General features: G+C 41.3%; 1 long non-coding RNA gene across 1 annotated transcript in view; it reads right to left on the bottom strand.

Annotated features, from left to right (window-relative positions):
* The window catches only part of LOC138295691 (uncharacterized), a 59,975-nt gene extending 59,281 nt beyond the window's left edge, over positions 1-694 (bottom strand). Inside the window, exon 1 of the long non-coding RNA XR_011203667.1 lies at positions 674-694. This is a non-coding gene — a long non-coding RNA (uncharacterized lncRNA). The remainder of the gene's footprint in view (positions 1-673) is intronic.
* Positions 695-13,474: the final 12,780 nt, after the last annotated feature.

Below are 13,474 nucleotides of genomic sequence, written 5' to 3'. Positions count from 1 at the left end.
CAACATGTATTAGTGTGTGTGTTGTAGTGGGTGGGGGTGGGGGTGTTGCGTGTTGCCTGTCCCTGTTTCTTGCCTCGCCCCTCACCTGTGTCATAGGTGCAGTACTCACCGTGGTCTTCGCCGCCGGCGTTCGTGCTCCTGGTAGAGGAGCAGGAAGACTATCGTAGGTTGAATTTGGAGTTCCGGTTCCATGGTGTCCTCGTTCCTCGTGGGGTGTGTAGAGGTGAGCGTTTTTCCTTTGGGATTCCTGTTTCCGCCATGTTTTTATCCGCGGTGAATCCGCCCCGGAAAAGGTGGCGGATTGGCCTGTCATAATAGTGTGGGCGGTACATTGACTCCAGCCTGTCTGTTGGCGGTGACCGCCGCGCTGTTTGTTTGTACCGCTGTGGCGGTCAGAGTGTTAAAGTGGCTGTCTATGTTGGCGGTTTCCGCCACGGTCGTAATTGCAATTTTTTTTACCGCCGGCCTGTTGGCGGTCTTACTGCCGCTTTAACACCGTTAAGCCATCAGTTGTAGCGTCAGTACATTATGAGCTTTTATCTGCTGTTTTGCATAGAGAATAGGGCATGAAGAATTCAACCCCTGTTGTAACTGCTAAACCAGGGAGTTCACCAACAATGCCCTTGCAATGAGCATACTAGTAATTGCCTAAGGCCAAAGCAATATGACTTACCAACACCCATTCCTGCTGCCGCTGCTCCTCTCCCTCCAACCACTGGCATGTCAGGTGCACTGGTGCGGCCACTAGCCCCTGCACTGATGGTCGATGCGGCTGTTAAAACATTACACATTTCAGATTTCAACAAAATACACTGACAATAGATCACTAGAGTTCTGTCTTCTTCTTTCATTCACTTCAGGAATTTTATTGGTGTTAGAAATGGTGTTTCTGGTTGTCAGTCAGTTTGCACTCTGTCCAAGGAGGGACCCTCACTATAGTCAGAGTAAGGGAGTTACACCCCTAAAACAAGCACTGCTCACCCCCATAGTAGCCTGGCACAAGTAGTCAGGCTTATCTCAAAGACAGTGTGTAAAGTATTTGTACCAACACACACAGTAATATAGTGAAAACACTACAGAAGGGACACAACACCAATTTAGAAACAAGTCGAAAAAGACTCATAATCCATAGGAATGGATGAGTTGTTTTTATACAAAGTACCTGGTTTGCATCAAAATAAAGCAGCTCAGGTAAGCATGCATTGGAAAAGTCAGCAAAGCGTTGATTTCTTAATTGCAAGTAAGGCCATGTGTAATTTCTTCTCCAATTGCGTAGGCGAGGTGCCGTTTTTCTTTCCTGCAGAAGAGCAATGTGTCGATTTGCTGACAGGCAACCTTGGATCTGCACAGGTTCACTGTGGTTTTGACATCAAGCGATGAAGCATACAAAATTCCCATTCACAGTGGTGAAGTGCTGCGCTGCTTGTGTGATACGTCCATTTTGGCAGCCGCACACGGGTGTTGTGTCAATATCCCAGCCGCGATACAGGTGGTGCGTTGATTTTTCAGCCGCACTGCAGGTCCTGTGGGTGGATTTCAATCCTGGTTCTACCAGCTTCTCCTTTCAAGGGCCCAGGGACTGGATAAGGCACTACTTGGCAGGGTAGGAGTCTCAGCAAGAGAGTGCAGGTGCTGACAGAAGAAGTCTTTGATGACCCTTAAACTTCAGAACAGAAGGCTAGTTTAGTCAAATCCCTTGGAGACACTTCACAAGCAGGAAAACTCAGCAGAGCCCAGTCTTTGTCCTCTCTAAGGCAGACGCAGCAACTGCAGGCCAAACCAGGAAAGCACATTCATAGGCAAATGGGCAGTACTCCTCGTCTAGCTCTTCAGCTCTTTTCCTTGGTAGAGGTTCCTCTTGATCCAAAATTAACCTAAATATCCGGGGTTTTGGGTCCACTACTTATACTCTTTTCTGCCTTTGAAGTAGGCAAACTTCAAAGAAAAGTCTGTTGTTCACAAGATCCTGCCTTGCTGAGGCTTGGCCCCAGACACACACCAAGGGCAGGAGACTGCATTGTGTGAGGACAGGCACAGCCCTTTCAGGTGTAAGCGCCAGTTCCTCCCTCCCCACTCTAGCCCAGGATACTCAGCAGGATATGCAGGCTACACCCCAGCTCCCTTTGTGTCACTGTCTAGAAGGAACTCAACAAACAGCCCAACCCACACGTGGATTCCACAAGCAGGCAGAGGTACAGAATGGTTAAGCAAGAAAATGCCTACCTCCTAAAAGAGGCATTTTCAAACTGACAATCTAAAAACCAACTTTACCAAAAGGTGTATTTTAAAATTGTGAGTTCAGAGACCCCAATCTCCGTATCTCTATCTGCCCCCAATGGGAAACTGCACTTAAAATATATTTAAAGGCAGTCTCCATGTGAACCTGTGAGAGAGATAGGCCTGGCAACAGTGAAAACCGAATTTGGCAGTATTTCACTGTCAAGACATGTAAAACACATTAGTGCATATCCTGCCTTTAACATACACTGCACCATGCCCATGGGGCTACCTAGGGCCTACCTTAGGGGTGCCTTACATGTACAAAAAGAGAAGGTTTGGGCCTGGCAAGTGGGTACATTTGCCAGTAGAATTGACAGTTTAAAACTACTCACACAGATACTGAAGTGGCAGGTCTGTGCCATGTTTCAAGGGCTACTCATGTGGGTGGCAGAATCAGTTCTGCAGGCCCACTGATAGCATTTGGTCTGCAGGCCCTGGGTACTTCTAGTGCACTTTACTAGGGACTTACTAGTAAATCAAATATGCCAATCATCGAAAAGCCAATTACAGGTACAGTTCACACAGAGAGCACTTGCAATTTAGCACTGGGAAGCAGTGGTAAAGTGCCCAGAGTGTCAAATACTAGCAAAAACAAAGTCCAGCACACAGTCAAAACATAGGAAGCAGAGGCAAAAAGAGTCTGCGCCAAGCATGCCAGGTCTAATAGTTGTTTAGTTATGGGAGAAAAGCCAGGTAGTCAAATCAACCACAAATGTTTCTTAATAGAGGGGCAGAGCTAAGTCACTGAAGCGCAATAAAGGAGTGGAATATTTTGGTCAAACCGGGAGGGCCTAAGGCGAGCTCTTCGTTGGCATATGCAATGGGCATGAGCAAGGCAAAAAAAAAAACCTTTACAAGCATGCATAGAAAAGCTGACTTGGGCATGCAATTTTGTTGGTAGAGCACCTTAGTATTAAAGTACCGGTATGCAATATATATAAGGGGAGAAGAGAAAGCTAAGCTTAGTAACAGTAAGAAGTAAGTAGAAGAAAGCAACATACTAGTACACACAAGAGGAAGTCAGGTTCAGAAACATGAAAAGTAGATCAATGCAGCGATATCAAGAATTTAACAAAGCTTAGATAGAATGAAAATAAGTACGAAAAAGTACACAGCCACAGTAAAAAGAAAAGAAAAAATATTTGGAATGAGGAGAGGTGAAAGTTAGGGAAATAATAATAATAATATAACAGGAAGACTTACTGGGGCCAGCAAATCTTCCAGCTTCTGCACTAGTGGGGGCACTGGCATCCTTGGCTGCTCCTGGACCCGCATCTGAAGTTGCCCTCTTCTTCACCTCTGGTGCTGAGGTAATAAATAAAGAAGATTTAAAAAAAAACACTTAATGGTACAGTTAATCTCCCACAAATACAATGCAGAGTTAAACAAAATAACATTGTACTTTTCTAAATCAGATCGTGTAGTACTGACTTGACTCAAGTTGACCTATTACTTTTACTTTCCTAAGCCCTACTCCAAATTTTCTAAACCTACATTATATTTACAACTATGTACCACTAACAGTGCATTCATATTGTAACAAATGATCTTTGTTTCTCAACCACCTTTAGTGGGGCAACTCAGTCTCCAATGTTTTCAATGCATAGATGAATACTATGAGAGGAGTCTCAGTCTGCATGGCTTCCTAAATAAACCTCCCAAATGCGCACCAACGAGGAGGAAGCATTGACTGAGCACCCTACTAGCTCAAACTGGATCACAAAATATTCATTGTAACGTAAATGTATCTTAACTCTGAAAGTCAGCAGTGCAGTGAGAAAAAAATAGCATTTTGGAACACATAAAACAAATAAATAACTGTTACTTACCGAGCCCCGACACCTCGACGCCCAGCAGGTTGAGCAGGTCCAGCTCGCTGTCCAGTATATGTGCCCATAGGTCAACTGCTGCTCGGTGCCCAGGAGCAGTGTGCCAGTGCACCAACTAGTGTACGCTCCCCTATAACAGTTGATGCTCCCAACGGGCGTAACCATTTGCAGGTCTGCTGTCTGCTACCAACATGGAGGGGAGGTAGCTACGCACAAAAAATACCTCTGCTTCGGTACAAATGGGACAGGGTGCAACCCTTGGTGACCCTGCTCTGCATGCGTTAGATGAGGGGAAAAAAAGGGGATTAAAAAGAAAGTAAGAAGAAAGAAAAAAATGTATAGAATCAAAGGGAAAAGTAAAAAAATAATAAACTATTTAAAAAGTTACAAAAAACATACCAAAATAATGACAGAAAGAAAAAATACAAAAACAAAAAGACAAACACTGATGACATAAAGGAAAATGATGGGTGAATAATTCAGAAAAAGGTAGGATTGCTTAGATTTGGGGAGCATTAAAAAGTAGGCCCGGCACCATGCACAGAGAGACAGAGAAAATAAAATGCTGCACCCATGGGAACTGCGTGGTGCTGTTCACGTGACAGTTGCAATGCAAGAATGCGAATGACGCTCCTAAATGTGAAAAACGTAGTGTGAACTGGCATCTCAAGCAACTCCACCAGCTGGCAGAATTCCGCAAAGCTCGCAGAGTTTAACCACTTTGTGGAATTACCTGTAGTAGGACTCCGAAAGCTCCACCCACCGCTAAATATGACCAGATTTTGCTCTAGAAATGAATCATATTCATAGAAACCGATTTAATTCAACTAGTATAGTTCTCACTGATGCTGACTGGTTGAAAATCAATAACATCTCTTATTATTCAATCCAACGTTCTGATTTCTACCACATGGCATTATTCAATGAGTGGATGCTATATTACACTCACCTAAACATAACACATTTTCTTCCCCACTTTAAGCTACTTGCTCAAGATGTTTCAATAATTATTTCATGGATTAGAAACACTTGTGCTTCAAATGCCCTGATCTAGCTAAATATTAGAATATTATTTTTAGTTTTAGTGACCAATTAAAGGTTCAACTTACACCATAGTCCGTGGTCACAAAGGAAATCTCTTAACAAAACATTGTCAATTCATGTATTTGTATAACTATTTTGATCGCTCAATCACTAATAGCAGTCCGTGGAAATCCACTACACCCTACTTTTGATCAATGGTGCAATAAAATGACTAAAATCAGTAAATTGGAACATGCTTTATTTCGTTGTAATCACGAGAAGTACGTATATGATAAATATGGTGTATGTTCCATGAAGATATTATGGTTTATTGTTATATGTCTGGTATTCATAAACATAATCACTGATTTACATTTTGATGATACTTTTTCTCACATTGTTTATTTTATTTTAGTTTTGGAGAAGGAAAGCAGAGGAGCAGAGCGAGGAGCAAAAGAAGGATCAGGACATGGGAGATTTGGAATAAGATAACCACATCCACAACCACAAGACCTGGCCAGAGGGCTCGGAGCAGGATGGCAATGAGGGCGAGGAACAGGATGGCCAGGTCTAGGAGGGCCAGAAGAAGGTGGTGTAAAACTACAAGAACAGGGATCAGATAAAACAGGGCCAGGAGGATCAAGACAAGATCCAGAAGGACAAGGAAGATCAGGACCCAGGAGATTCGGAACAGGTCTAGGCATGTAAGGGGGACTAGAATCTTAGGACCAGGGCCTAGAATACGATGTAGAGCATAAAGGACAAAATGTGGATGTAGCAGAACCAAGGTGAGGAAATCAGACCCAGTAAATAAACAGAGACTTTTTAAACTCCATTTTTGTGACCTACAGATCACTCATTTTACACTCTTACTGTTATACTTCTAGATAGTGGATATGAAACCTGTCTAAGTTTCCAGAAATAGTGTGAGGTGACTGTTGTCTTTGAACTATCATTTTCCGGCTCTAGCTCAGACACAGCCTTTGTGCAAGGTGATGGCTCTCACAGCAGGTGTAAATGTTGCTAGCTCCAAGTAGGAGTATCCAAATTAAGGGCACAATGACGTGTGAGATCTCTGCACCTTGCTGTCATCAGCCTTCTTGAAACCGTCATCTGCACAGTCAAAAGGAAAAATCCGAAATATACTCACTTTAAACAACAGAAATTGCTGACTAACCCTAAGTCCTGCCATCTATATAAGCCCATTGCTTAGGAAGAACTAATCATTAGCCTTTTGCTAATCCAGACCTCATTGAATGGCTATGGGTAGCCCTTTCTCCATCTTCTCTCACTTCAGGGTCTCCACCCTCTAGCCACAGCAATGCAGTCATACACTATTATTGTTTGTAAAAACTGTACGTAGTATCCATCATTTGTGTGAAGACAACACATGTTTTAATACGATCAAAACAAATAATACAATTGGTCATTTCCACACATTATTGTTTGTGCGCAGTATAGTTTTATCTGCAAAACTGTATGTTCGTCCAAATATAATGGTCATATCAATTAAAAAGGTGTTGTCTGTAATGGCAGTGCACCGCCACACCAAGCATTTTTGGAACCATCGTTTTATTGGGTTTTGGAATAGTGAACATATAGCATTAGGAATGACAAAACTGTATATAGTATGATGCAGCGGGCAATATAAATCAGGTAGACTATAAGCAATCAACATTATTAGGAAGCTTGTACATATGGCCTCATGTCCATGTGTCTAGATATAATGCATATCTAGTCTCCATCATATACCATGTTAAACCAGGAGGCATCCAAAAAGCACCTCACTGGTTCCAGTACTCAGAATTTCACTACACACAGAAAATTACTACATCATACATGCTACACATTCACCTCAAATACATGTACTAAACACAAAAATGCAATGATAGAGCAAGGGTTTAGGGAGTACACTGAAACAAAACTTTACCCATGTAAGGTCTATAGACTTCATTCATCACTAGCACAGAAATAAGTGGTCTGGTCAAGGCTAAAAATAACTGAAGACAGTGCACTTTCACCCACCACCACTTAATGTGATGAACCCAGTGCACAGACAGTAGTCATATTTTGGTTATAAGGGGTCACTTGATGCACCCCTCCAGGTTATAAACAGTGCATTTCCATGGACAAGTCTAGTCCTCTCGGCACATGCTAGATTAGTGGGGTTGCAGAGCCAATAACAAAGCCAAGTTTAAATGTGGATCAGGAGAGAAAAGCCAGGAAGACCATGGGGAATAGACTTGGATCAGGGCCAGAATGACTAGGCTCAGCCGTGGGTAGCTTTGGCTCTGAGCAGTCAGCCTTTATCAAAGGAACAAGAGTGAACCATTAAAAAGTACCAAAAAAGTTGAATAAGAAAGGAACAAGGCAAGGGGCATGTTTGCGATTTTGTCATGGGGGTTACTCCATCATCTAAATCCCAATAGGATTTAGATTCTGGTGGGCAGGATATATGTCACGGTTGTGTTGGAGGAACCTCTCCACCAAAATCAAAGTCAATCCCTATGTCTTGGCACCACTTTATAGAAATATGTTGTATTTTTATCTTTAAGTTGGCACCTCAATGACAACAATCCACATGATGGTTCCAGAGAACTACATTTTCAAAGTAACAATAAATCACCACTTTTGTGCTTAGTGTAATAAATCATGATAATGGGTTACTATAATAGTAAACTTTGTAAAACGTTTACACAGTTGTAAACTACCACTTCTGTCCACATTTGGCAAGCAACTCCTACAGGGAGTGAGCCACAAGGGGGAGAAAAGAGGTCAAGTTGGATAGTCACATTGTTGTCAAAACACTCTCTAGTCTAGTTCCAGGCTCCGTGGGTGAACCACCATATACTTTAATGGAGTCATCCTGATGCAAGTTTAACAGGATGCTAAAAATACTGAAGAATGCTTAGGATGGTGATCCTGTGATGGGAGTCTTCTTGGGGCCACCCATCGGTCCATGAACACAGTGGCAACATTGTCTGGGTGAAGTTGATCCAAAAGGCATTAGCCCCTGGTCTACTGGTGTCTGGTTACAGGGAAACCGATGGCTCCCTCTAACTGGCAATAACTTCTTTGATGGGTGACCAGACTGCACTCTGATGACTCTCCCAGCTCCAGCAGACTCATGTTCAACTTTCTGAGGAATGAGTCTAGCTCTCCTAGGTTGTGCTTTGGCAGTCAGCGGTGGTCATGAGTTCTTGTCTACCAACTCACCAAGACAGGCTTATTCAACATGTGCAGCCCTGGAGCTGTAACAGAAAGTCAACCAACTGACTCTTGGAGTCACTTCTTCTGTTTGAGGCTTGCAGTGACTTTTCCTCGAGCAGGGCAACACAGGCACAGTCCTCTCTGCTAGTCCAATGAGCAGCGGGTGCAGTGCAGTCTTTGGTGCAGCCTGTCTTTACTGGGTCCATGGAACAGCAGGGCAGTACTTCTTCTATCTTCTCCTCAGTACATACATACTCTAAGGTCTTACTAGGGATGCCAAATTTTTGCCCAGTCTGTGCCCTCAGGGGATGGGAGGACTACTAATCAATAAGCTACGAGGTCCCCTTCCACCTAGTGATAACTTTCTATAAAGTGTGTCATCTAGCTAGCCAAAAATGCACTATTCGGCCTGCTGCCTTCTCTTGTGAGGAGCTCCCTAGCTCAACCCTGAGATGTGGCTATCTAGCAGCTATAGGCCCGCGAAAAAAACTGGTTTGAAAATGACTTATCCCTCTCTGTCTCTGATGCCAAGTGGGGGAGAATTAATGGTGATGACCACATCTGTACCAACTATGTATTTAATGTGTGGCATAACTTCATACTTGAGCACAATCACATGTTTGCTGTGAAATGATTGGATCATGGTACTCACACATGATAACCAATCTTTCACAGCTGGGCCCTTCACAATATCAATCTTGCACAAAACTGGGTAGATTTGAGCTAAAACCCCAGAAATTGTGCAATGTTAAGTAGCACAATCCTTGAGAAGTTCTTCATCCTTTTGTAGTCCAACGTTTCCTGGATTCTGAAGCCAAGAATCACTGATATATCTGTATGGACTGTTCAAGGTTGTTTTGTTGATTCTAGGCCAGACAGCATTTTCCATAGGCTCTCATTGACTTTGAAAACTATGACTGCATTGGGTAAGCAGCACCCTATAACTAAAGATACTGCTAGCTTTGTTACAGATGCCAAAGTAGCACTTAATCAAGAAATTCAAATTTGAATTTCATTGAAGAAAGGTTGGGTGTTGCAAAAAAAGGTTCTGCCTGAAGACCCCCACATCATTGACAATGTTGATAACTTACTTTTAAAGGCTAATTCACCACCCCAGCCTATTGCTGTTAGCTGATAATCGAAACACTAACCCTTGCCTCCTGAAAACACTACTTTCAATTGAATTGGTGGACTACATGGACCCCAATTTGAGTGTTGATTCTTTGTGTATTTCACCAAGGGCTGGCTTTAGCATTATTGGCACCTCGTACGACAATCATTTGTAGTACCCTTTCCCCATTACTTCCTCCTCAGATTCCCTCACAACCACTAGGCAAAAGTGCCTGTCATCTCTCCATAGCTGCACAAATACATTTTATTTGTTTACAGCACTAGAAAGGCCGGCTTTACTAATACAAATGTATATCTACCTAAACAAATCCTTTTCAGCAACATTAGGATTAGATAATGAAAGACTTGGGGAAAACATCACATCCTAACCTTATTTATGCAGTTTGCATGCAGCTCTTTAATAACAGTCCATAACAATCACTGTTCTATATTAGGGTGGTATCTTATAAACTGCAGTAACAAAAAAATCTCTGTGAAACAGTACTAATCCACTCAGCTATCCACATGAAATGGGTGTGCGTTATGTGCAGCAGACATATTAACCCTCTGCTTTACTTAATGGCGAGTCAAAACAAGGGGTATAGAGTAGTTGGGGCAGCCAATGAACTCTAAATGACCTCCACTGTATTAGGCAATTAAGAGAGTCAGTTTACCATATTTGTGGAATCGAGTGCCACAAAGAAATTGAGGAAGTTATGCAGGGGTTCCAGGGTCGTGCTGTTTGGAGTAATATAATATATATAAAGGACTCGTCAACGTCCACTCTGGAGCACTGGTTGAAAGCTGGCCTTGGTATAGGGGCACCTATCTTGCTTGCTAAATTTACAGCAGTGTACAAGTCATGCTGTCCCAGGTTTCACTACACCGGCGAACAACAATGCTATTACTTTCCTACAGCATCTTTAAATAATCTTTCTACTCTCCAAATACCCATGGAACCAAATACCATTTGCCATCGTATTCAAAGGCTTTCCATCCCTCGGACTGTGCCAGTGTGAACAGCATGACAACTTCTGAACCAAGTTCAAAAGTGGACAAAAGGGAGATTACATGACAGACACACTTTGTATAACCAAATTGATATAGTCCGGAGCACTCCTTAAAACTGGAAATCAACTAAAACCTGATGCCAATGACTGCATTGTAATCAATTTAAGGAATCAGTATGGTGAACAAATTCTTCAATCTAGACTTAATTCCCTCCTCCCAGGTGTCAATAAGATAGAGGCATTGCCCTTACGTGATTTTTACAGGCCATGTCCACCTATTCGTTGTAGATATGTTGCAAACTCAAGCTTGGGTTCAGCACCCATTTACTCTCTAGCAGTCAGAAACAGGAATGCAGCATTGGTTCACAATGATACATTAGACTGACAATCAAATAAAGTCATGTGAAGGATTACAACTAGCCCAGTTTGTGTAAGTGGGTCACCAACTGTTGGTAAAGATTGTTTGTTGTCATTTAAAATCCCACTGGAATATACTGAGATAGATGCTCTCATTAGTGGCATTTTACCGGCAGCTGATAATGATCCTCCAATTACCTCTTCCCCTGTGGTTTGTAAACTTGTTTCTTGGAACGTGATGCATTTGGGGTCAAAGTCAGGTCTACAAGAATAGCTAAGATGTGAAATGCTGCTGGGTGCACTGCTCCCTCACCAAATACACCATCACAGTTTGATTAATCAATTATACTTTTCCCTACTACCACTTACTCTTTGTCTGGAGCCTTAGTAAGGATCGTTATCTGAGACTGGCTGTAACAAATTTAGAAGGCTGCAAACAATAATTTAAAAATATAAACATATTTAATAAGTCAGTTTTTTAGAGTCAATAAAGAGAGTTTTAAGCAGTATTGAAGTATTTATTTCAAATGAATTGCTATAATTTCTATTAATCAAGCTTAAGGTTACAGAAACATGCATGTAATATGTAATATGTCTTGTACCTGTCCCTACTATGTCTGTCTCTGTCTTACAAAATGTGGTAAGGTGGAATAATACTGACTCATAGTCTGGGGAAGTTATTAAAGACAATTCAGTCTGTTACATTAAACATCATTCTCACATTTATCTGTCTCATGTGCTTACGGCGATCCCACAGTTCTGAAACAATTTATTGTCTCTCTCTCTCAGGCACAATACAATATCTGCAGCAGAATTAATAACTCTGTTGTATCTAATAGCTCTGTAGCTGGACAGTTCTCATTAAGTTCTCTACACTCAAACCTGCTCTTGTAAGCGAATGCAGTCAGCTCAGTCTGGTCACTTTAGAATACCCTCTCAATCTTTTTATAGCTCAGTTGCTGTATAATGCTCTCTGGTCATTTGTGGCTCTCAGCTCTGACAGCAGCAGCAGCAGAAGAAGTAGTGGCCCAAAGCAAAAGTCACTGTGGTCGTCTCTCACTCTCCATCCTCTTGCACTTCTCTATGCTCTTTCCCTGGGACCCCTTTTATAATTATTTTGATTGTTACATTTCTTAACAAAGATGTACATTTCTTGATATTTTACGGATTTAGACAATGCTTCTCTTGACAAGTAGCAGGAATTGGATACTTGTACTTCCTTTCACATCCATTCATTCACCTCTGCAAGAACAGTTTTTACATACAGAAGTCTAATGCCAACTCAATTCCCATTATTTATATAATGTTAATGTTTCTACTACACAAGCTGTTGCTATTTTCTAAATACACGTCAGTGCATACCAACGTAGTTTATTAAGTGGGTATGTATGTAAGTAATACTGGTTCTTTTGTTTGTAGCATCTTTCAAGTCAAGAAAGGTTATTGAAGAAACATTCAACCAAAGTATGTGCCAGCTTAGCACATTTTGCAAATCATGCAGCACGGGTTACATAAGGTATAGAGCATGCTTTTAAAAGCTTAAGCAACAACAGTTTCTGGGCCAAGCAATCCACTTTTGTTTTTGCAATTAGTATTTGGGCTTTATCAATCCCCCAGGATGGTTTGGAGCCCTCATAAAACCACTTCAATGATTCATTCTTCAGTTATTTCAAATTTTTGTCTTCTTCATTGCAGTTTTTCTTTTTCTTTCAACCTCTTATATTCATAACACACTATTTCACTCTTTTCTATATCCCTTTTCATTCTTCCTTTTAATTTGTTTTCTCTATGTTTCTTCATTAGTACCCGTATTAATGTGCAGAATCAATGAAGAGATATGATACATGTTATCACTGCTGCAATAGGGATTAGTATATAGCTAGGGACTCTACCTCCCAATCCTTTTAACCATGTTCCTACTCCTGCAAACCCTTCAGAGATACTTTCAGCTATAGATAGATTATTTAAAGGTTCTAAATCTTATTTCAGGTCAATAATGTTATTAAATATGCCGCTGTCTTTTTACTTTCATCTGAATCATAACTGCAGTAATTTTCAATTGTTAACATTTTACAGACTCTGCCATTCTCAGCCAAAAGAATGTCTAAAGCATATTGATTTTGCAAAACCATTGATCTAACCATGATAAGATCTGTGTTTTCCAGCAAAATAGCCACATATGTACTTGTAGCTAATCTGTCTACTTCTGTGAATAGTTTTCTCTTCTTTTCAGTACTATTCTCACAGCTGGAATGATGGCCCCTAATATGTCTCCCACCATTTGTGTCCCTTCCTTCACACTTCTTGTCTGTCTTGTATTTGCTGGTGTCACTGTTAGTGCATCTAGAGAATATACGTGATACTTTTTTAGAACGTTTATCCCTAAATAACATATTACCTCCCAAAATGCAGGTAATTTGAAATAAGCATTTATTCCACAAATAATATAAACTCCTGGTATGGTTGGGTCATCTTTTCACACAATTCGCCATTTACCTCCTGATGAGTCAAAGGTATGTTCACACCTGCTGTTTCCCACTAATATTTTCTTCCCTTGCATCCATTGTTTATACACACATCTTCCCAGGCAATCTTTCTTCTAATCTTAATTCATGTAGTTATCTTTTTCCTAAATTTATCTTCTTCTCTTTTCCA

This window comes from Pleurodeles waltl, chromosome 1_2 (genome assembly GCF_031143425.1).
Source record: "Pleurodeles waltl isolate 20211129_DDA chromosome 1_2, aPleWal1.hap1.20221129, whole genome shotgun sequence".
Classification (NCBI taxonomy): Eukaryota; Metazoa; Chordata; class Amphibia; order Caudata; family Salamandridae; genus Pleurodeles; species Pleurodeles waltl.
This window is presented reverse-complemented; position numbering and strand designations above follow the sequence as displayed.